Genomic DNA, 22,727 nt, shown 5'->3' on the forward strand with positions numbered 1-22,727 from the left:
TTAATATTTTCTCTTTTGTCTGTTGCAAAGGCTTCAGCTGAGGATGCCCTGGTGTTTGCATTTGCAGATCCCATACGGCTTTACATCTGCTTCCACTTTCACCATCTATTGGTGTTGGCTCCTGATATTTCATATCCTGGGTGCCAGTTAGTGCACCAGTCACCAGCACTGACTCAGATGAGCACAGGAGTATTTTTCTGGTTGCTAACACTTTGCCTTTCCTCCCTGCTTCTTGCAGGTGAAAGTCTCTCCCTGCTCCCGGCCTCTCCCGTGTCCTGCCCCTGGTGCATGCAGGTGCTGTGGGCTCTGGTAAGATGCTGTGCAGAGAGGAAAAAAAAGGAAATTTGGGGGAAGGAGTGGATTTTAGCTAGAGTTACAAGGAAACCTGAGACACTGGTGTTGTGTCTCTGCCTGCAGGATAAGGCTGCAGAAGTGAGAGCTGGAGCCTGGCGGAGGCAGGCACTGCTTCGTCCCCATTCCCAGGACATTCTGCTGGGAGCAGCAGGAGAAGTATCGCAGGCAGGCGAGCAGGGCCGGTGGCCGAGGCTCAGGGACGCAAGGCTGAGCTGGCCGGACACCTCTGGGGTCCAGCCTGCAGCCCCGCGTGGCTGCCGCCCCTCCTTGCCTTGGCGAGGACTGCTGATGCTGGCAACCAAATGTGAATCTCGGTGGCTATGAATAAAATCTCGGCTGTGTGTCATTTTGAAAGACCCTAATTTTAGCGAGGCGGTGCAGCGCCTGGCTACGCATCGCCGAGGTGCCCCAGTACATGCAGAAGGCAGTGCCTTTGCCCTTTTGCTTGAGCAAGCCAGGTGTGTAAGGGGATTTTTTTCTGCTGGAAGCTGAGGATGCAGGAGGAAGAGGAAGAGGGAGGTGCTTTTTCTTATGGGGACAGGGTTAAAAGAGCGTCGGCGATGGGACCAACCCCTCGGCACAGCCAGCTCTAGCCAGCCCTTGGTGTTTGGGTTGTCCGGGCGCCCGTGATGGTTCCAATGTGCGCGCAGTATGACAGATGACCTATTGAAATAATTTCAGAGCAGTGCTGGGGTTGCCAGGACAACCAGTGCTCCCTGGGCTTGCGCCTGGCCATGTGACAGCCGCCTTGACGTCAGCTGGAGGCAGAGCCTGCGGTTTCGGCCGCGCAGTCAAAGCCTTGTGAGAACCCAGTGGATGCTGGATTTATCCCCGCCGCCACCGCCGCTGCTGTTTCTCAGGGGCTGCCAGAGCATGGACTATTAAAAACTTGCATTTCTGCAGTGTGAGGTAACCGTTTGCTTTATGTTCTCGTCAGGTATTATTTTTTTTTTTTTTTCATCCTTTAAAAGAAATAGAATAGAAAGCGGCTTATCGCGACTGATATTTTTTTCACTTGTTTGTTTTGGCTGGAAGTTTGCCTTGATGAACAAGCCCGGCACTATCAGATAAATGCAAAGCAGCTTCCAGTTACTAATTCTGTGTGCAGACTGCAAAGCAGAGTTAAATTTGGATTAATGATCCATGAAAAGAGAATAAAATGATATTGTTCTCATCTGACACTTTAGGAATATAAATGAACATGAGCAATCTTAGGCTAATGCATTCGGGAGTTAAAAGAAATTATGTTTAGGTATTGTGTTGATTTGGGCATCTCTACAGCTTTATACTTCTGTTGGGACTTGGAGTTTTTTAATGCTGCCCAATTCAGGCGTTTTTTTGCCCAACATGTGCAGTGAGGGAGAAGCCAGAAGCTGATGCAGCTAGGAACAGCTTGAAATCCAACTCCCAAAGTTTGAATCTTTAAATCATCTTTGTTCACACGGAGTCCCTGTAGCCTGCACACTCCACAGGCTTTTGGTCCCTCTCCTGGGGCACACAGCACTCTTGACTGTATAGTGTTTACAGAGGAAAGGATCAAGAGCTTCCTGAAAAATTATCTGAAATATGCCAAGAGAGCAACATCGCTGTAACACAGGCTTTTACCCTTTTTCTCACATGCACACACATGGCTTGGTTTTTGCCTTTTTTTTTTTTCTGTTGTAGGTTGAGAGCAGTCAGAATAGCTAAAAAAAGAACTGCAGCATGAACAGCACCACAGTAAATGAAAAATGAAATGCTATTTGGGTCTTTTGTAAAAACAAGAGGGGATTGGGGTCTGTTTCTGTATTGCACTTACTCCAAGGGGGCTGTTGTGGGGAAGAAGATCGCAGGGCTCAAGAAGTTTAGTGCTACAGACTGAGTTTGTTTGTGTGGGAACATATAGATTTGTTTTAAGAACAAATTACAGCTGAAGCATCGTGTCTGTTGTTTCCTGGAAAAGTATGCTAGATCATTCTTATCTTCTCTAATTAAATACTCCGATTCCCTTCCTCCCAAAGTTCAAAAGGTTTATTGATAATGGTAATGGTTTTCTAAAGCAGCTGCCACTCTGAAACAATCATGAGGCTACAAAACAATTTGAAACATGGAGCAATAAAAGTTTAAAAAAATCTATAAAAATTATTCTAATGTTACCAAATGCAGCAGAAGTAATTGTTTCAGAAAGGGAGCCAAGGCAGAGATTAAAACTGAAAGCACTTCTGTAAGGAAAGTTGTGGCTTAATTGGCATTCTTAACAGAGCAACAAGGATAAATGCATTTGAACCCTCTAAACCATTTCATTTGGTGTTATCTCATCTGTTCTTTCCAATTTAACTCTTGTACCTAAAATATCAATTGGGGGGGCGGGGCTGAAATATTTTAGATTTTCTTTGTTAAATCCTTCACCTGATGCCAATGCATCAGTGCATGAGAAACTTGGCTGGCTCCTCATCAAGGTTTACAGGAGCCTCTCGGCTTCGGTGCGGAGGTGTTAGCACCCCAAGTGCAGTCTTTCTGTGGGGAGTGGGCTCTTGGCGTCTCAGGCTGAGCTGGGCACAGCTGCTTCTTGGATGGCATGGGGAGACGTGTTTCGGCTGTGGTCCCCCACCTGCATGTGAGTCTCCCTAGTGTCTGAGCAGTGGGGTAGGAGAGGAGGGCAGGGGGAAGCAGTCAATGCGACTCACTGTCCTCCAAGATCTGCTGGTTCACCAGCTTACTCTATGGGGGCATGGAGTAAGGGGACAGATTTGCACTAAGCAGCATCTGCCAGTCAAGAACAGTCATTCACCTTCACGTCTGGAGGGTTTGGCTCCATGTCTAACTGCAGTCACTTGCCAGGTTTGACTTGAGTCGTCAGTGTGGCAGTGATGCCTGGTGAGGGCTGGGGCTTCATCTCATTTATTTAGGCTTGAATACAGTGTCCTGGTGAGTTCGATGCCTTGAAAACACCTGCAAGGGGAAAAATAATTGATGCCACTTCTGCTCAAGAGCTATTAATTAGCAGTATTTTAAAAATAGGTTCATCATGTCTAGCTAGGATGGATATATCTCGCTTTAGTGATACTGAGCAAGTCTTCAAAAAGCACTAACTTGACGTGAGAGAGGAGAACAATAAACTGCTTCATGTTTTACCAGAAGGGTCCTGGACATATTGTGGCAAGAGGTCTGAGGGGCAGTATTACTGGGGAAGTTGGTGAGTGCCACTGAGGTTGCACAAGGATGTGTCCTGCTTGGCAGAGTGACCAGCTCTGTCTCCTCCAGCCGAGTCTTTGGGGGATTTGAGCTTCCCATTGGCCCGGGCTACTTGGAGCCCTGGAGGTGGGGATGGCCAAGATGCAGGCAGGCAGGCAGGTCACGGGCAATGCCAGAGTCTGCGACTGGAGGAAAAAGCAGAGGTTCCTCCTCAAGGGAAGGGCAGGGGACAGTGTGTGAGGGTTGTCTCGGGGCTGCATGCCTTTGCTTAGTGATTTCATGCTCTCAATTTTGCTGGTCAGCTCTGCAGCAAACCCTTTCAACAAACACTTGGATTTTACCTTGGGAGTGTGCGAAGTTGCCAGGCAATGTAATGCTAAGCATCCCACCACCTCTGCCCCACCATGGTTTCAGCCACCATGACAAAAGAACAAACAGCCTGTAGGTTTCTTCCTATTGCTGAGAGAGGGGGAAGGTGGCTGCAGCCCATCCCTCATCTTCTGCCCAATGCCACAGCCATGAGACTGCCAGCTTACTTGGACTTGAAATCCTCTGACTTAAAAGAGAGAAAAAAATGACATGTACACAGGCTTGGTGACACTCCACCTTCTTCTGGGAAGGCCAGATTGACCCTCATACTTCCCATCAGCCTTCATATCATTTGCAAAGACACCCCCTTGCATGCACGTGAGGAGGAGATGATCTCTTCCAACAACCTCCTTGTCCATGGAGAAGGGCGAGCAGACCAGCAGGTCCTGAGGAACCAGAGCACATCACCTTAGGAGAGACCTTGGCTAAAACCAGGACTGCGATCTCCTTGAGTCACTTTTCACACAGCTGGATACAGCCAAGGAAATTAAAACCAGACGCGAGCTGTGGGTGCCTCTAGCCTAGTAATAATAACACACTCTACCTTGATCTGGTTGAGTTGATGGGCAATGACAGTCTAAATTTAGGCTATCAGCATAATACAACCTAAAAAAAACCTTGCAACGCAGAGCACTGACTCCTTCCTGCATTTTTCAAACAGAATAAGGTTTCTGACATCTTTTTAAAGGTCCTAGTTGCACTAAAGATAATAATTCAGGGGGTAATAAAATCCCTTGTATGGGGGCAGGAATCATCAGACATTGGGAACTGACATAGCAGTATGGAGTTTCAGGCTCTTAAATTACATATTGCAGAAGTTCGTTTCTACCCTGCTAAAAATCATTACGTTGTGTTAATGTCCTGCATCATCAACATTAGCAACAACTGGTTTAAACGATAGCTGAGCTGCAGTAGAGATTTGACATTTTAATCAACAGTTGCTTTTCCAATTAAATGCAGATGCCATGCATATGGTACTCTGAATGTAAAAAAAAAAAAAAAAAAAAAAAAAAGTTGACCTGATTGTTGGTTCCAAGCTAAAGTAACAAAAATCCTAACTCTGGAATGTTTTTGGTAGTCATATTTTAGAAATAATCTTCCATGGTGAGCCAGAATCTGTGAAGACTTATAGTCAGATAACAGTTAAAAAAATAGACTATGTTTTGGCTGTACTTTTGCTGCTGTTAAATTTATCTTCTTAAATAGCAGGGAGTATGAGCTGAGGTTTCAGAAACAGTAATTTTGTAATTATTTTACATGTATTGAATTATTCTGTCATCAAATTTGCATTTCAGACAGCATTACAGTATGAAAATATAATTAGAAACTGTAATTCAGGAATTGCTGAATGTGATATTTCCCAGAGGGAGCACTGTGAAGAAGCTGCCCTCACTACAACTTCAACAAATGTTGAAATCCTATAGGTGGAAAATGTAAAGGCCGAGTTGTAGAGTTCCTCTCCCTTCTGCGGTCTCTACACGCTGTCAGCTTTCTGCTGAACTTCATTTTTTTGTAAGATTCATTTCCACAGAAACATCTAATCATTAAGAGCTGAAGTGCTCAGATCCTGTTCTGCTGAATTTCAGTCTGGCTGTGCTGATAGTTGCTGAATTGCTTTCAGCCACAAAATGACACTGACATAATGTAAGGATCTGATTTATACACAAAAAAGCCGAGAAGCTTGTAGTTTGGGCTGAAATGCTGGTTTTAATTTGCTCAGTGCCCGGAATTCCCAGCAATACCTCCTCTCACAGGAGAGAGCAGAGGATGAGGTCTCCATTTAGCTCCATTTCTCTTGTATTGTAATTCAAGACTTTTTGCTGGACATGTTCACAGTGTTGTGCAGAGTTTTAGCTGCATAAATCTCACCAATGTCCATCCTTACTCTTTTTACTATTTTTGTTACAATCTTTGGCTTATCATAGACACATTAGCTGGAAATTAAGACATCCTCTCTTTTTAGTTGGGTTTGTGTTGATAAACCCTGTCTATTTTTGTGTGAGACGCTATTTTGAAGAGCTTCATCCGTGGCCAGTTTTTCCCACCATCTTGTTGGGATGTTGGATAGGCCCGTACATGGAGCAAAGCCTCTGATGCACAAAGCAAAGCTGGCATCGGGAGGGGGCAGAAGCTGAGTGTGGGCCATGTTTGATGCTTTGATGTCCCCATACATCTCTCACATTCCTGCTGAGAGACAGTCACAGCACTCCTCCAGTCAGGGCAGGGCAGGAGAAGTGTTGACTTTGAACCCAAGACTGCATGGATAAAGAGGCTGGCTGGTGACATGGTTCTTAGTGACTTGGGGACACTGTCACCCGCAGTGTGCTCTGAGAAGCAAGACCATTTTTGTACCTGCCCAGGGCCACCTTCCTGCACCCACCCACACCCTGGCACTTTCTCTGGGTGCAGGGAAGGATGTCTGCCCCATTGCTCACATTTCAGGTGATGCATGTCTTGCAACCTAGGTCTGGTATTTGCAATGTGAGCAAAGGGCAGGAGCTGCAGGGTGCTGCTGCAGATGACCCAAGAAGGTATTTTTGTCAGGGAGGGTGCAATAAGCCAGGTTGGCTCTTTCTGGATAAGTGGCCTTGTTTGGGGAGTCCTCTGTGAGTGCCGTTTGCAGGTGGGCAGCTCCTGAGCATCACACCCATATTTTTGCACATTTACTTAGGAACTCCAGAGGAGCAGCAGTGTTTCAGCTGGCTTTGTGCATGGAAGCAGGTGCACACTGGGGCTGCAAAGCTTTGAGACAGGTTTATGCCTGCCACATTTGTCACAAAGCCTCTTAGTGTACTGAGTTTCACCACTGAGAGAACGGGGCCTTGGAAGTGGGTCAGAGCTGGGCTGGCCTGCTGCAGGGGCACGATGGACCGGGTGGGATGGGGCAAGTGGGCAAAGGAGAGCCCTGGACAGGACAAAGTGACCAGGGGATAGCAGGATGAGGCTGGGGCAGGCTTGCTGCTGCTTGGCCGTTCTGCTTTCACTGTTCCTGCACTGCTGGGTTTGCCCCATCAGGGACCTCTGGCAGCACTGCCCAGTGTCCCTGGGCATCTGCCGTACGGGCCAGCCAACACTCCTGTCAAACAGAGCTGCCTGAAGGGGTCAGGAAAGCTAAATGCTTCCTACATTAACAGTGATGCTTTGTCGTTCTGCTGCCGTCTGATGTATGGGTGGCTAAAAGGGCTGCTTCCTCTGCTGGATGCTGGGTTCAAAATAGGGATGCAGAAACACTGCGCAGTCAACCCTTGCACAGTACGTGCTACTGGAGGACATAGATTCTGCCTTTAAGAGCTTCGTGGTTTTTCTCATATTATAGAAGAGATCAGGTTTTGGAGAGACCCAAGATTAGGTGTATGAAGGTTTTATGAAGATGAGCAGATCAGGTAGTTTACAGGCTTTCACTCCAGAGAAGACAAGTTAAAGCTGAAGAAGGTCAAAGTCAGCTTCTTTCCTCGCTAAATTCCCTCACACCTAGAGCAGGCAGATTCCCTGATTATGCCTCACACAGACTTTCTGTGTCTCCTCCAGGACTGCAAAAACACAATGGATCCAGGTCATTTGAAGTGTCTAACTTCAACTGAATAATACTCAAAGAGACTTCAGCCATGAAGGAATTCAGCTCTGAGAACCTTTAACTCTAAAGAAAATATTCTGCTTATATTGTGTGTGTGTTCCTAATGGCAAATCCAAGATACCAGGGGGAAGCAAGCACAAAGCCGTTTATTATTTCCACAACTGCTATATGCTTCCTATCACAACAGTATTCTTTTGCGCAGAATGGCAGCATGATTGCAGAGTCCTCTTTAACTTCACCATTTTAGCAAGCCCAGGTCCAATTAGAGCAATTATATGTCAGCAGAAACACTGTCTGTTTTCCTTTGGACCTGTCTGTCAAGCATCCTATTCAGAGCTGTTTATCTTGCGCGAGGTTTTTCACATAAAGTCGTTCTGACCCTACTAAAACAGTCTCATCTGAAGGGTAGCCTGCATTTTTGTAGACTTATTTCACAGCTGATGAGAACAAGAAGAATGCAAAATTATGGCTGGCTAAGGACACTCTTTCAGCCTAACCAGGGTCTCCTCTTGCTTGATTTGACACAGCACACAGATTTCGCTTTCAATTATTTCACTTCACCATTCACTTTCAATTACATTACTACTAAAAACTGAGAACATTATCAGAATTTGCAGTTCTTCCTTGCTTCTTTGGAGCATTTCCTTAATCAAAATCCCCAGCGTGAGTTGCAAGGCATGTAATGTTTGACAGCACATCATGTTAAACCACTTACAGCTCTGAGGTCTGTAGGGGACTGTTTGGTCTCTGAGTTATTGAAGAGCTGCTGGGTAGCGGACACTTCTGCACAAAGACTGTCTACATTTTGCTTTACCTCTAGCATCAGAGTCTGATGAAGGAGCTGAGTGACTCCTGCCAAGGAAGTCTCCCTTGTCCCTGCTAAGGTAAAAGCTGAGAAGCAAAGCTCAGTGAAAGGCAGAAGTGCTGGGGTTTGGGAAGGTCAGGGGCAGTGAAAAGAGGAACGCTTCTCTTTCTGAACAAAAAATAGATTTTTATTTTCTCATACTTCTCTTGGAAGGGAAAATCCAGGGAACAGTGTTTGGAGTCATCTTCCAGAAACAAAATGAACTCTTTTATGACAATTCAGAAATCAAGATTGCCCGTGAGAGAGCAGCCCCCGTCCCTACCGCTGGCTCCATGGCATCCGTGAGATTCCCAGCCAACACACACAGCAGCACTCAAGCAGAGCAGTGTCGCTTTAGGAACTGGAAACACAAGCTCAGACTTTAATCATTCTTCTTCCAGCATCATCAAGGCAGTGGCTCCACCAATTTTCTTATTTTGCCTCTCTTCTGCTAGGTTTTAGCCCATGAGGGAAGGTGGCTTGTTGCTTTTGTCAGGAGGACCTGCAGAGCTGCCTGCAATGGTGGCCTAGATGTTACCTGTTCCTTCCTTTGGTGCAGGATGCCACAGCCAAGAGAGCCGTGACAGTGCTGACCTGAGCTGCAAAGACACCTTGCAGACCTGGTCACACTGGTGGCAAGGATAAATGAGAGCTGATGAAACAACAGTATAACATACTCCACATCACCTCCATGGGGGTCTTGGTGATTTTGGTAAGATCAGTTTATAATGTTTACCTGGATCTGCAGTCTTGGCAGATTCAGTTTCTTTTCTTGCAGCAGTGATGGCCTTTTCTCTGCGAACCACAGGCAGTGAGCTGCTGTGCAGGGTTAGACCCCCCCCCACTCACCACATCCACATCATGTTTGTGCTGCCCTAATTAGAAAACCGCAATTATCTCAGAGATGCTAGGTGAAAGTTGGACTGGGTGATCTTAAAGGTCTTTTCCAACCGAAATGATTCTGATTCTATGAGAAAATGTGACAGAAGCCCTAAGTAGGGTGACTGCTTGCCTGACTTTTGCTCTTTTTATTAGACACAGGGACCCTTGCAGAAACCCCCACCTCACTTAATTCAAAGTATCTGATTAAAAATTGAAGTGTATTTCACTATTAGTTTACCATCTGTTCAGTTATTAGTTCACTGAGGTGTTGCTACCGTACTGAGAGCCTGTAGTAAAACACACCTTCCCTACGCGTGGCTCCCACCACACTTGCAGATGGCACTCCAGGCAGGGCAGTGGAGAGGCAGCTGGGAGAGAAGGGGTTAAAACAAGCCACAGTTACCAGTTTGAGGCATTTTTGAAAATAGCAGCTTTTCTTTTGTTTGCTGAATTCCCCGTGCTTTTCCAGTGCTGCTCCTACTATTCATTTTTTTCCCAAAATAACGTTTTTAAGCAGAGGAATGGCTTGAGCGAGGAGAGGAAGGGATCTGCAGCTGGAGCCGGACAGCTGCACACGGTCTTGTGTCTGCACCGAGGGGGCTCCAAGCTGCCCCTAATGCCAGACTACTAGGCAAGTGGCAATTCCCAGTATTCCAGGCAATTTTGCCTCCTTTCTATGAACGTGATGATTCCTTCCTGACAGCCCTCAGTGGTGCTTCTTGGGGACAAGCTTCGGGTTTGTGCAGCTTGCTGCTGCTCTTGCAGAGAAATGTTTATTGTTCTTCTTTCAAAGGGGAAGCCTGAACATACCTGAAAGGCTTCCAGCTACACGGGGGATGTGCTTATGGCCAGCACGGTGGGAAGGTGCCCTAGCAGGCAGTGTGCTCCTGCCATCCAAGGTCTTTGTAGCCCAACTTGACCAAAAGTTTGTCTTGCTGGTGGATACTCCTTTGAAGGAGAAGGAGGGGAAAATAAGCCCAAGACAGCTTGGCCCCAGGCCTGGTGGTGCAGGCAGATCCCACTGCTTGGGGATGCAGACCCAGCCCTCAGGCTGACTCAGGTGTCCTGTCCTTAAATGATGACCTGGGAAAGCGGCTGCTCCCAAGTTGCTCCTGGAAGCACCCAGCTGGGCTGGCCAGGGACACTCCTCTCTTGTCCCTGATGGTCAGGCATGCAGCCAAACACGGTGAGCTCCAGAAATGGGTGCCAGCAGCCTTCCCTTGATGGTGGGGGTGGGGGGGGGGTGGGGGGCGTGGAACACGGGACCAGGGGCAGTGGAAAAGAAGCCCTGAGAAGAATTAAAAATTAAATGCTTAGAGCAGCAACTTGCTGTCACCACATCCCAGCAGTTCACCTCTGGTGTGGCTGACCGACACTGACATGCTGAATGGGAGGAGCATGCCATCCTCACTGCCCTGGCTGGAGACCAGCTATCCCTTCCACGGCCCTCGTGGGGAGATGAAGAGGAGCTGCCCCACTCTGCATGGGGGAGTTTCAGCACACAGGACCCCCCAGCTCTGCCCCATGGGAGTCAGCAGTGCCTACACCTCCCGGTGGAAATCCCCAGAGTCATAGTGAAAAGCATTGTGTGAGGTGGTGGCCGGACCCAGGTGCTTCTCATGCTGCTTGGACAGATGCTGCTGCTAAACATGGGGTGCTGGGGAGCTGGACCAGCCACACCAGAGCCCTCTCTCCGCTCTGGGGTCTGGAATATCCCCAACAATGGGCTTGCTGTGTGCAGGCAGAGGCTGAGCCCACGGGGCTGACATTTGGCGTGCAAGGGTCAAGACTACCGAGGTTGGTATTTAAGGGTACAAGGGCTGAGCCCCACTGGGGCTGACATTCAGGGGTGCCACTGACACATATGTGAAGAGCAGCGTCTGTTGCAGTGGAGAGCAGGACCCACGTACCCGCAGCACGGGAGCAAGGCTCTGGGCTCTGCGTTGCTGTGAGCAGAGGGCTGCCAAAATCAGGCAGAAGCCTTCGTGCAGAGCTGCGATGGAGATGCCCTGGCCCTTGCTTGCTTGTGTCACTGGACAGCACCAGCACCTGGCAGGCATCATCCCCCAGCACCCCACCATTCCCACCTCCCCTGGCCCTTCCTGCTTCACAGAGCCCGCAGCCACTTGCAGGATGTGTCCCAATGATTTAGGCCTTGAGTCTAATTCATCACCCTCTCTCAATACCCCTTTCCAGTATGTAACAGCTTACTTCCCCCAAACCTTGATATTTCTTATTTTAGCATTAACATACAAGTAGGTGAGAAACTATTCAGTTTCCTGAGGTAATGCCTGTGGCTGTGCTATGGACACTGGCTGTGTCTGTATTACAAGAAGCAGGGAGCATCCCCAGCAGCAGAGCTCAGAGATCGAAATCTTTCTGCCTGGAGCAGTCCCTATCCCAGTTTTGCTCCCAGACAATTCATATCCTCCCAGCTGGTGCCCAAGCCCAGTCTAGGACTTAGCATGTGCCACTGGGGCGTCCCATGAGGCAGGTGGCACACGACTACTCTTCAGGAGGATACAAATTCCAGTCTCATGGATGAGGGAATGGCTATGCCAGTCAGCCCCCATGCTGGGGAATGCACCCAGATGCATTTGCTTCAGTCACAGGTGATGTGGTAAATGTCATTGTGCATAACTGGGTGGGAATCCTTGGAAAAAAGAACCTTGATAGTAGAAACGTGTTTTTTTCTGAAGCCCGAGGCTGGGGAGAGCTGGTGAGCTGCAAGCTCTCACCATGGCCACCAGCAGGAAGCCAGCCTGCTGGAGCATGACGAAAAGGCTGGCAGCTCCAGTCTGTCAAACAAAGCGGTGGGTTTTTAATAGGACCGAAGCAAAGGAAGTGAGGAACGTGGCTAGAAGCAAGGATAAAGAAAAACCTTTGGTCTATAGAGAAACAGGCTCTTTACTCAGCTGTCTGTATAGAGGGACATTATCACATACATTGCTGACCTGACTCTATACAGGGGTTTCTTTCCCCCATGTGTGGGTTTGACGCTGATTTTTAATCGATCCTTGGCAGACACACTTCACCCTGCCTGGTTCAGTTTTAATCCTTTTCTAGCTTCTAATCCTTTTATTTTAAAGACGTGAACATTGCAGAGGTGGATGTCCAATACCGCACCTCTCTGCTCCTCAGTTTCTCCAGAATTAGTAAATTGTTATCACCTGTATTAACCTTCTCAATGAGAAACCAGCATGATCCACTTTTCTAATGCTTTGTTGTGCCTAATACCCATTTTCTAAACCCTCCCTTGCCTGAAGTGAGCACTGCACGCTGCGTAATGGCACGGCAGCTCCCTGGCTGCCACAGCCCCCCAGCCTGTGCCTGCCGTGCGGCGCTGTCACGTATTTCATGTTCCGCTCTGCAAGAGGGAAGCGATATCCAGGTGCTCTCTTCGTAAAATTCCAGGGTTGAAAGAGGTAAAAAAGCAAAGGAGATTTCTGAATGCAGTTTCTCCCAGTGCTTCTGTGTTTGTTGAATTCAACCTTCACGGTTTTGGCCTCGGAACATGTCAGTGGAGTTCAAGAGAGCCAGGGGAGCATTTGCCTATCTCCTTGCCTGCAGCTTTGCAGGCAGGTTTGACTGATTGTTTTTATTACTTCCTCTGTTAGACATGGAGTGTTTTCCACTTTCCCTGGATTTCTCGCTCAGATCCAGCTGCCTGTGCCTCTGTTCTGGTGCAGTAGCCTTCTGTCCCTGGGGCTGTTGCTGGCCATGCAGCCAGCGGGATGGCACTTGCCTTCCACCTTGCTGCATGCTGGAAATGCAGTTCATTTATCAGATACCGAGCAGAGGTAGGCTACGTCATTTGGTAGAGGGCAAAAATCTGTCACTCTGGGACTCTTCAGGGTGGGGGTCTTAATCTATACTTCTCCACAGACTCACTTGTAACCCCCAGGCAAATCATTTTGTGTTAGTGGCCATCCCAGTCAGACAAACATGACCATGACTATGATGCCTTGGCAGGCCCTTTCATGTAAGCCATAGTGTGGCACTCTGATATTATTTGCAGCTTTGCATCGCAGCCCTACAGAGCACAAGGATATTGGTGTGAATCTTCTGAACAGCAGGGTTTAGTAAAGCAGGACCCCAGTTTTTAGTAAAGCAGGACATGGGCATGACTGCATGGAAGTGTAAAGTTTACCCTTTCACTTACAAACAAAAGTTGCTGTGCTCATATTGCTCCAGATAAAACAGGGGGGTTAGGAAGGCTAGCATTAAGGCATTTTTTCAGAATCATTTGATATGTTTTAATCCTTATTAACCTGGACCAATTGTCTGCCAGTGAACTCATGGAAGGCTAGGTGTAGTTAAAGATCTGTCCTGCACAGCCTGCCATGCATTTATAGCTACACAACTGCTCTATCCGGTGAAACAGAAATACGTCTTTCTAAAGGAAAGCTCAACAATAGGAAACATTTCTTTCACAAAACTGAACACAAGTGTTTCTTCCAAGCACCATCAGATAAAAGCAAAAACTCTCTTAAGTTTCTAGTTCCATTAAGCACCTGGCTCTAATGTACAATTCCCTGATTTTGTTCATTTTTCAACCAAAATGTGATCCTGTTTTAAAGCACAGTTGTTTCTTCTGGTAATAAAAGCCTATTCAACCACCTGTGTGTTTCATCAGTGTTTGCATTACTTGTTCTGTATCATGTTTTGCGTTTTGTTTCAATCTTCCCACTGAAGAATCAGTGTTGTCCAAATTGCCACTGCTCAATTGGACATAACTCCCTATTCCTTACTACTTAAAGTTGGTTATCTAATTTTGCTGGTGGGTAAATTTGATGAAGATTTCACAGCATGCTAAATTTGTCCATGCAGACAATACAGTGACAGGTTTTCTCCCAGTTATTGCTGAAATCCCCCACCCTACCCATTGCAGAGGTTTATGATCGCTGCCTCTCAGGCGTCTGGCACAAATGGAAGTGGTACCGTTGTGTGATGTGCTTGTTATTTCAGGCGTTAGCCTTGAGAAGTGCTGGGTAATTGGGTGGTTTGTCACGTCTGTTTAAGCACATTATTCCTGAAACTGCTCCTCCTCCAATCAATAAAAGACTCCATAAAATTATTTAAACATATTAAGAAAAATGTGATTTACTCCAGCAATCTTTATTGCATTTCATTATAAGCCACTGAATCTAATATACAAAAAGATTGCTTTAATTATAAGCGGACAAAAGGAAGATCTACGCTGTGTTCCCACTAAGCAACTATCAGCAACATGCACCTTCTCCATCTAATGCAGTTACATAAACTAATTAGGTTTGGTGTTTTTAATGGGAGCAGTGGTTAACTATATTGCACAGCCCCCAAGAGAAATTGGCATCAGATGCATTTGTTAGGTGTTCTGGCATTTGTTTTCAGCTATTTTAGGAAGCTCATGAGATAGCCAAAATGTGGGCAGAGACTTCAGATGATGGGCTGTTGATCTTTCTGTCTCACCTCAAAGCAGTTTCACTGCACTTGGTGCTGCCCTTTGGAAGCTCACCAGATAGCAGAGGACCGTGGTGTTCCTCTCCACTTGCAGACCCATGTGTAGCTAGTTTTTGTTTTACAAAGTGAAGTGCCTTGGTGTCATTCACTACTGTTTTGTACTTTACTGCTATTTCAAATCGTGGGTAGACAATTTTCACAGGAAAACAGGAAACTTGGTTCAAGGTGGTATCTTAGAGCAACAGCTCCCTTCCACCTGCGTTCTTCCCTGTGAAGTGGCCAGTTGACCACTTTCATACAGGTTAACTTCTTGACATTTTGCCTGTGAGCACCTGATGATAGTTAAACAGCAGAATCAAATGTCTCCCGCACCCTGCAGCATTCAAAGGATCTGTGTTACTTACTGCAGGAGCAGCCCTCCTTAGAATTGTCATTTATAGCATTTGAAACATAGAGAAGACACATCAAAGGGCGAATATGATGTTATTTTGTTACATGAAGTGCTTTCCAGCCATGAATATCTAAAGGCCCTATTTCTCCCTGTGGAGGAATGGGTGTGCTGAGGCTAGCGAGGAAAGGAGACCCAGCAACAGGGTGATACAAGTTGCAATGATGGGGATGTGGGATGGGGAGCGCAGGGATGCGGGGATGCAGAGCCTGAGCAATGAAGCAGTGCCTGTGCACCCGTGGCCATGGGAGCAGCCCCGTGCACTTAGGGCAGTGCTGCGTGAAGGTAATAAGTGGAGGGGTTCCTCCATGTCTCTTATGGTGTGGCCAGGAGGGGAGCACGGGGCAAGGTGCCCCCACCCCCTGTCACAACCAAGACAGTCTTGGGCATGCTGCTGAACAAGAAGGATGGACAATGAGAGATGTAAGCGCCAACAGCTGCTGTGCCCTGGTAGGGTCGGGCAGTGCCTGATGAGAGACCGTCCTGTGCTGGTCTCCCCATGAGTCCCTGCCAACCCAGAAACCTTAAAAAATGGCCCCGCTTGGCCCAGGAGCACAGGACCAGCTGATATGAAAGGCCATACAGAAATCCTTTCCTCCCTCTTACTGTGCATCGGTTCAGTCAACACTGAAATGCAGCTGTCACCCAGTAATCTCTGTAAAGTGGTCAGAGGTCTTCAGGTGGAAAAGCTATATGGTATTAATCAGTTATTGTGTTCCCTATAGGAGACAAAGGGATTGCATTAAGGAGGAAAAACTTTGTGGAAAACATGAATTGTTCTATCAATACTGAAAAGAAACTGGGCACACGATTAATTTTGAAAGAAAATAGAAAACTTACTACTTCATATTCATATTCTGCTAATCCTCTTGACTCCAAGGTTAAGCCTAACCAGCTGTGAATTTTATTGAGGTTACTTGTAAATCTTAATTTAAGAAGCTCTTTAATTTTCAATTTATTTTTTTTTTTTTGCAATAATCATATTGCTGCTCCCAGTGTATCTCTGATACTTGAATTGACAGAGCTGGCCAGCTCTCCTGACTTGTCTGCTGCTCTCCTGACCTGTCTGCTGCATCCTGGCATTCACTTGTCTGCTTGTATAACCCTCCGTGCACATTTCTGCTGCTCTGCATTACTGATGTGTGGTGGTGGGAGGTTACACACTGCAGAGGAAGGCAGAGATATTGTAAACACGTTTATTTCATGTTACTGCCTTTGGCTCTCCTCTTGGTGATCCTTTGTGTCAGAAAGACACTCTGCCCACTATAAGAAGCAAGCTTGGTTTCTAGGATGCCATTTCTCTTCCAGAGAACCTCCTGACTCACCCAGTCCACTGCAGGTGTCTACATCACATAGACCCTATGCATGGATTTTTCAAACTCCATGCGCTAAGGCCATTTATCTTGCGATCCTCAGAGAAGGCTGTTCCACAGGCTTCTCTGCTCCAGTGGTTAGAGATTTGCTTCTCATTCCCAGTCAAAATTTATTCATGGCTAGTTTACACCCATTTGTTCCTGTGCCAGCATTGTCCTTCAGTTTAAATAGTGTTTCTCCTTCCCTAGTGTTTACCCACTCTGATGTATTTATAGACTACAACCATATCCCCTCTTGGCCTTTCTTTAGCTAGGCTAAACAGCTGAGTGCCTCTGGTCTCCTCTGAGAGCACAGGCTTTCCATTCCCTTATTTGGCTTAAGAACCCTGCTCTGCAGCCACTGCGGGCCAAAATCCCTTCTCCTGAGCACGCTTTCCTGGCCACGTACTACAGTAATCCAGGTGAGCCCTCATATCTCCAAAGCCTTGTACAACCTGCTGTGTTGTCACTGACAGCAACGATACCTCTCCCTCCCTGGGCTCACCAGATCAGTCTCAGCGGGTTCATTAGGAAGCGTCATTTGTCTCCTGCAGGTCGTATCACACTGGTGTTTTCCAGTTACCTTACGGTTATATAAAACCCTCCCGCTCCATCATTTCTAGTTAAAAGCATCAATTCTTCCTACTGGTCCCTCAGAAATGGCACTTTGTAATAAGGAGTTCCATCCCATTGCACTGTTCTGGTACTAAACCCATTCCATTCCGCTTGTGCAGTAGCCTAGCTATCCAGCCAACAGCGCCCCTCACCTTGGCGCCATCAGCAGCTGCAGTGCTTTGAGATTACACATCATGACTATTAATGGAAATGTTAAAAAAGATCCATCCCGAGACTCATCTTCAAAGAGACCTATTGCAACCACCTTACACCCGAGACCTCCGCTTTCATTTCAACCTGTGATACTTACAGAGGAAACATCTGTCTGACCCTGTCCGGCACATCCCCCAGCAGGAATGATTTACTTCTATTTTACCTAAGTGGTTTTGCATTAACCTTTCTACCTGCATCTATATATCGTTAGAAATGGAAGCTTATGCGCTGGTTTGAAAGCCAGGGCAGGCAGGCTTTCTATGGAGCTTCCATATAAGGCCAGTTCTGCCAAGAAAGTTCAGTTCTAACCTCTAACATTTCTACAACTTCAGCCTGAGATCTCTCTTCAGCAGGACTTGCCAATTGTGGTGCTCAAGACGGGGTGTTAGCAGACGTGTTTTGCTCTGCTTCAGTCTCCCAGCGGGTTATGAAGCCAAATTCATGATTCAAATGACTAAACTCATTATTCAGGCTCAGTACACTTTTTTATGGGAATTTGGAATGGGGTGAAAATTCTTTTGTGCTCTGGCCTGTGTTCCTCAGATTTTGGCCTGCAGAGGAATAGCAAAAATGATATTTGTAACCTCTACATTCAAAATGGGTGAGACTATAAACATCTTGTAGTCCTAAAACAACATTCCTGCTAGTTCTTCAATTAAGACTGCAAGACTTCTCCCTCAACATCTCCCTGCCATTCCTCACAAAGATCTGACTGTCTTCTGTTCTTCTTTATGCCAAAGAGTTTAGAGACTTTTGGAGGAGTTGGTGGTGACATCCCACAAACCAAAGAACAGAGCTACTTCTCTTTTAGGCTCAAAAAAAGCAAGAGAGGAGAAGTTACTGAATATTTGGCTGGCCTTTTGGTGACAGGAAAAGCAGTCCTTGCCCTCCCTCCCCTGAACCCATTCAGACTTTGGAGATCTCTCAATGTTATCAGCTAGTTCTTCTGAGTGTGTTGCATAAATGAGAAGTGAATGATCTTCCCTTTAAAAAGATGAGGAAAAAGCCATCAGAAATATCAAATCAGTCTAGTTAAGCCTGTTCTCTGCATCATAATTTAGCTTTTTTATTAACATTAGAGTATTCTCTGATCTGAAGAATAAGCTTTCACCTTTGCATACTGAGGGCTGGCTGACAAGCCTTCACCTTGTGCCTGCATCTGAAACGTTGTAAAGCCAAGGACCAGCTACCCCCATGATGCTCCGGACTTCATCTTATCCACTTGGTTGACAGTTATTCAGCTGCAGCTCCAAGAATAATTGATTTGAGGATTTGTCTGCTGAGCAATCAGGCAGAAAAGGCTTTAATTTGGCATGAGGTTGCATTTTCCAGCTCTTTTTGCTAAAATGAAGGGACTCCGCAACCACAACAAATGATATAATTGAATTTGACACTGGATGTTGAACAAATGGAGACCGTGTTCTCCTCAAGCAATTTTGTGAAACTAGCCTCTAATATTTCTATTTCTGCCTGAAATCAGCCCATGAATTTGGAGTTTCCTTAGTCACTGTCTAGGCTTCAGATATGGTATTGACTAGATTTCCACAGTTTGTATGGACACAGCTAAATTTAGGTTTCTGAATCTGGAGTTAGATGCCCCCTGCTTTCTGTTGGTAAGTAATGGGGGGAGTTTGATATTAAACTAGTAACCTCCTGAGCTTCTGTTAAAGGATATAACTTGGAAAAGGTTGTTTCTAGATTCAAAGTATTTAGTGTGTACCGACCTGCACATGTGCTCTGACCCAGTCCAGCCTCCTTGCTCTATTTAGGCAGCACTGGGGGCTCTGGCTGTGAATTTCCAGTGGAGGATGCCTTCCACCAAGGAAGCTCCCTGCTGATCTGAACCCAGCAGAGGGAACACTTTTGCTGTTCTCTGCCTTTCCTGTCAGTACAGGGCACAGGCTGAAGATGAGCAGGGCCAGACAGATGGGTCCCCAACACATACGGAGTTCATGATATCAGTCAGAGACATCCCTGGGAGCTGCAGACCCCAAGCCACTACACAGGCTAGTGCAGAGTCACAGTGTGCAGCCAGGTGCCCGGAGCCAGATTTCTCCCCCTCTCCTCTGCCCTCCTCCCCTCCTGGAGAATCGTCTGTTGCTGAGAAAAGTTGCATGTAGGAAGCATCCAAGCCAAAAACATAGGGAGGGGACTGTACCAGCCTGCAGCTGCTTAGCATGTCAAAGGGAAGAGTGAATTCTTTGTATCTGGCAATCAAGATGCAGGCAGTCACTTTATTGACAGAATTAGTTCATATTCCAGTCCATCATGTGTACAGATAACGCACTCTGAGATTAAGCTACTGTAGCAATAAATTTGCTAACCTAATTTTAAAAGATAAAAGCTCCAGTGAAGTGAGGCTCCACTCCGTTTGATTTCCAACGCTTCGGAGGAGCCAGCAAGAAAGCCCTCCCTCAGGTAGCTGCTCCGTGCCTCCAGCCTCCTCCTTCTCAAGCAAATCTTCCAGGGAAGGAAATAGAGCAGCACTAAAACTTCCCTCCCTCTGGGTACCAGCATCTGCTGTCACTCTTCACAGCTCACGTGAAAGGTCATATGGAGCAGGGCTTGGAGAAGCCCTTTGAGCAAAATAAGGAGTGCTGTCCTGAACCAGGAGACCTGCCTCCCCTTGCCCCCTCTCCCCACTTCTGCAGTGGTTCCTCGCTGCCCTTCTCTCCCCATGAGTTTTAGATAGCAGCGAGCACAGCCAGCACAGCACAGCCCCCAGACCTTACTGGTCTGGAAACAGGGACACCCTCTGAGTACTGGTGGCACAGGAGATGCTGATTCCTGCAGGCTATTGCAGCTCAGGAGCCAAAAGAGGCACCAGAAGGAGGAGGGAGAAAGAAGCCTGTGGCACAGCAGTGCTGGGCAGACATCTCAGGGCTTTGTGTGTTTTTCAGTGTGAGGGATGGCTGAATGCACTGGGCATCACACAAGATTGGATGGTGTCTGGGCATTGCTCAATACCTGCAGGCCTCCTGTGGCAGCAATATAGGGACAAGTATTGCAGCCAGTAAGGAAACCCCAAGAGCTTGACATTTCAAGCTGGGTGGCAGCTTGGACCTCAGCAGAGGAACTGGTGAACTTACCCATCTCTGCAGCCTCAGAAATTAAAATGGCTCTACCATGGTGTTGCCAGTGCCTAGGGAGAGAGGTGGCTGCATGTGCATGGGGCAGCTGGGCAAGGAGGCAGTCCGGTGTTTTGTGCCCCCTGCCCTCCAAGGCATCACAGGTCTTAACAGGTCATTGATTTTCACTCATGATTGAGCTGCCTTGCGTTGCTAGTGGGACCAGAGTTTCTTTTGCAACTTAACTGTATTAAATTTTTCTGGCCAGGCTGCAAGTATGGCATTGTTAGAAACCACAGGCATGAAGCCCATGTAATGTTGGTGGCAGTAGCTTTATTTCTCTTGGCCATGCCAGATGAGTCTGCAAGCGACACCAAACTTTCCCTAACATTTGGTTGTCTTTGTGTCTGAAAAGGCAGTATTTACATTGCAGGCTCTAGCAGTGTGCTCAGTATGTGCTAGTTTAACATCATTAAGGACATAATCAGCACAAAAAGACATCCTTGTGTGGGTTATGTTGTTTTCCTTTATGAAGGTCTAAATGTATGATGCTGCAAATGGTGTGCTAAAAACATCTGCAGTAAGGTGATGGTGGCATCTTGTTAGAACACCCTGGGAAAAAATACACACTGCTCCTTTATTACCAAAATCCAAATAAATTAGTGCTGTTTGTGCTGTCTCAGTGCTTCCAGTGCACTGCAGTTCAAAGGAAAATCACATCAAAAATGTAATGTTTTCAGGCACTCCTGCCCTGTCCATAATTGTTGCCTGTACAGAAAGCTACTGTACCCTATGTAATTGCACCAGCTTCACAACCGGCCTCCAGCCAGCAGCTGGGGTCCACCCCAGTTCTAGATGTGAACCTCACACAAAGTTTTCAGGAAGCCTTCAAAAATACTGGTTGGTGATTTCAGTGGGGTTCACCAGGACCTGCTCCCCAGGCTCTCCTTCACCTGCTTATTCTCAGACCTCCTAGGCATTTCACCATGTGCAATTTCAAAGAGGAGTGTTTGCAATTTTTTTATGAACCAAGATTGATATTAGGCAGTTGCGTGGAAAAATGCTTTTTGCCTGGGCTCTTTGGCCAATATGCACATTGCTTACAAGCTCCTGTTTGAACGAGTTGTCACGCAAGTACGTAAACCACTGCACTTAGAGAAGCCCTTTCCTTCACTCCTGGCTCTTGGAGCAAGCGGTTTCAGTCATCCTGCACAACTCCTGGAGGTGGTCATCAACTCTGTGCACAGCACATCCATGCTAACCTCCACCACCTCTGCCTCAGCTTGTCCTGCCTGTTCTGCTGTGATTTTTATTTTGTTGTGCTTCATTTGACTAATGACCTTTTTCTCCATTTGCATGTGCCTAAGGAGCTGCAGTGACTGGTAGGATGCAAGGTGGAGTGGATTATCCAAGCCACAGCCCCTGGGCAGGGCAGTGTTTGAGGATACACCTGAGGCAGTAGGGCAGTGAGCAGGGTTTGATGAGGGCAGGTGTTTTTGAGAAGTCTCATCAGTTCTCTCTCAGCTAAGCTGGAGGTGTCCAGGCTCAGTTCTTTGGGATCCTCCAGAAATGCTGCTTGCAGCTGCTGGGCTTTGCTCTGGTGTAAACAGCTACTGCTTCACTGACCTAAGGGAGAGAGACAGCTGCATCATAGGGGAAGATCTGGCCCGCTTCCATCATGCTACATTGTCATTTTCCACAAAAGCATTTACCAGCAATTGCTCCAGCCCCTTGCCAAAAAAAGAGCAGTTTTTCTTCCTTCAGATAAGAGTGAATGTAGCACTTGAGCCACACCATGTTCTTATACATGGCAGTTTCTCATAATAAATGTCTCACATGCACAGGAAGGAATCATAATAGAGGGACCAGCACACACGTCACGGTTTTGATTGTAAACTTCCAGCTCTGGGAAAGAGATGAGAAATCTTTATGTTGAATTATAACTGTAGATATTTCCTTTTTCCTAAGCTAGTGTCTGTTACCATGGCCACAACCTTCAGAATTTTCTGGCTTTTCTAGAGTCATTAATAGGAGTTAGAAAGAAGATGTTTAATTACATTCTTCTTATTCCGTTCAATGAGTTACAGCTGACATTTTATAAATCTTCAGTAAAAAAAATGAATTTTTATTGTTTATCATTTTCCTAGAGAAAAACAGCAGAAGTTAATTAATATATGCCAGCGTGCACTTTGTCTACAACTTCTAAATAGAGGTGAGGAAACCATTTTTTTTTTGACAGCTTAAAGGCTGAATATTAGACTGGTATTAGCAGCAGTCAGAGTTAGATGAAAATCATGCTGTAGAAATTAGACCAGGAGCTTCCAGGTTTTGTCCTGGTCACCAACAGCCCCAAAGGACTGAGCACGTCCTTCGAAACCTCTGTTTTCCACCC

At 46.6% G+C, this 22,727-nt stretch overlaps 1 protein-coding gene across 6 annotated transcripts in view; it reads left to right on the plus strand.

Annotated features, from left to right (window-relative positions):
* The first annotated feature begins 1,105 nt into the window (after window positions 1–1,105).
* Window positions 1,106–22,727, plus strand: part of NCALD (neurocalcin delta) — a 58,009-nt gene continuing 36,387 nt past the window's right edge. For 2 of the 6 annotated variants that reach the window (XM_037380239.1, XM_037380240.1), the window contains exon 1: window positions 1,106–1,263. The gene's annotated coding sequence lies outside the window, so the exon portion shown is untranslated. Of the gene's footprint in view, window positions 1,292–19,372; window positions 19,384–22,727 lie in introns of those variants that run through there. The other 4 variants (XR_005103181.1, XM_037380237.1, XM_037380238.1 and 1 more) reach the window with 3 other exon arrangements.

Source organism: Falco rusticolus, chromosome 3, assembly GCF_015220075.1.
Source record: "Falco rusticolus isolate bFalRus1 chromosome 3, bFalRus1.pri, whole genome shotgun sequence".
NCBI classification, from domain to species: Eukaryota; Metazoa; Chordata; class Aves; order Falconiformes; family Falconidae; genus Falco; species Falco rusticolus.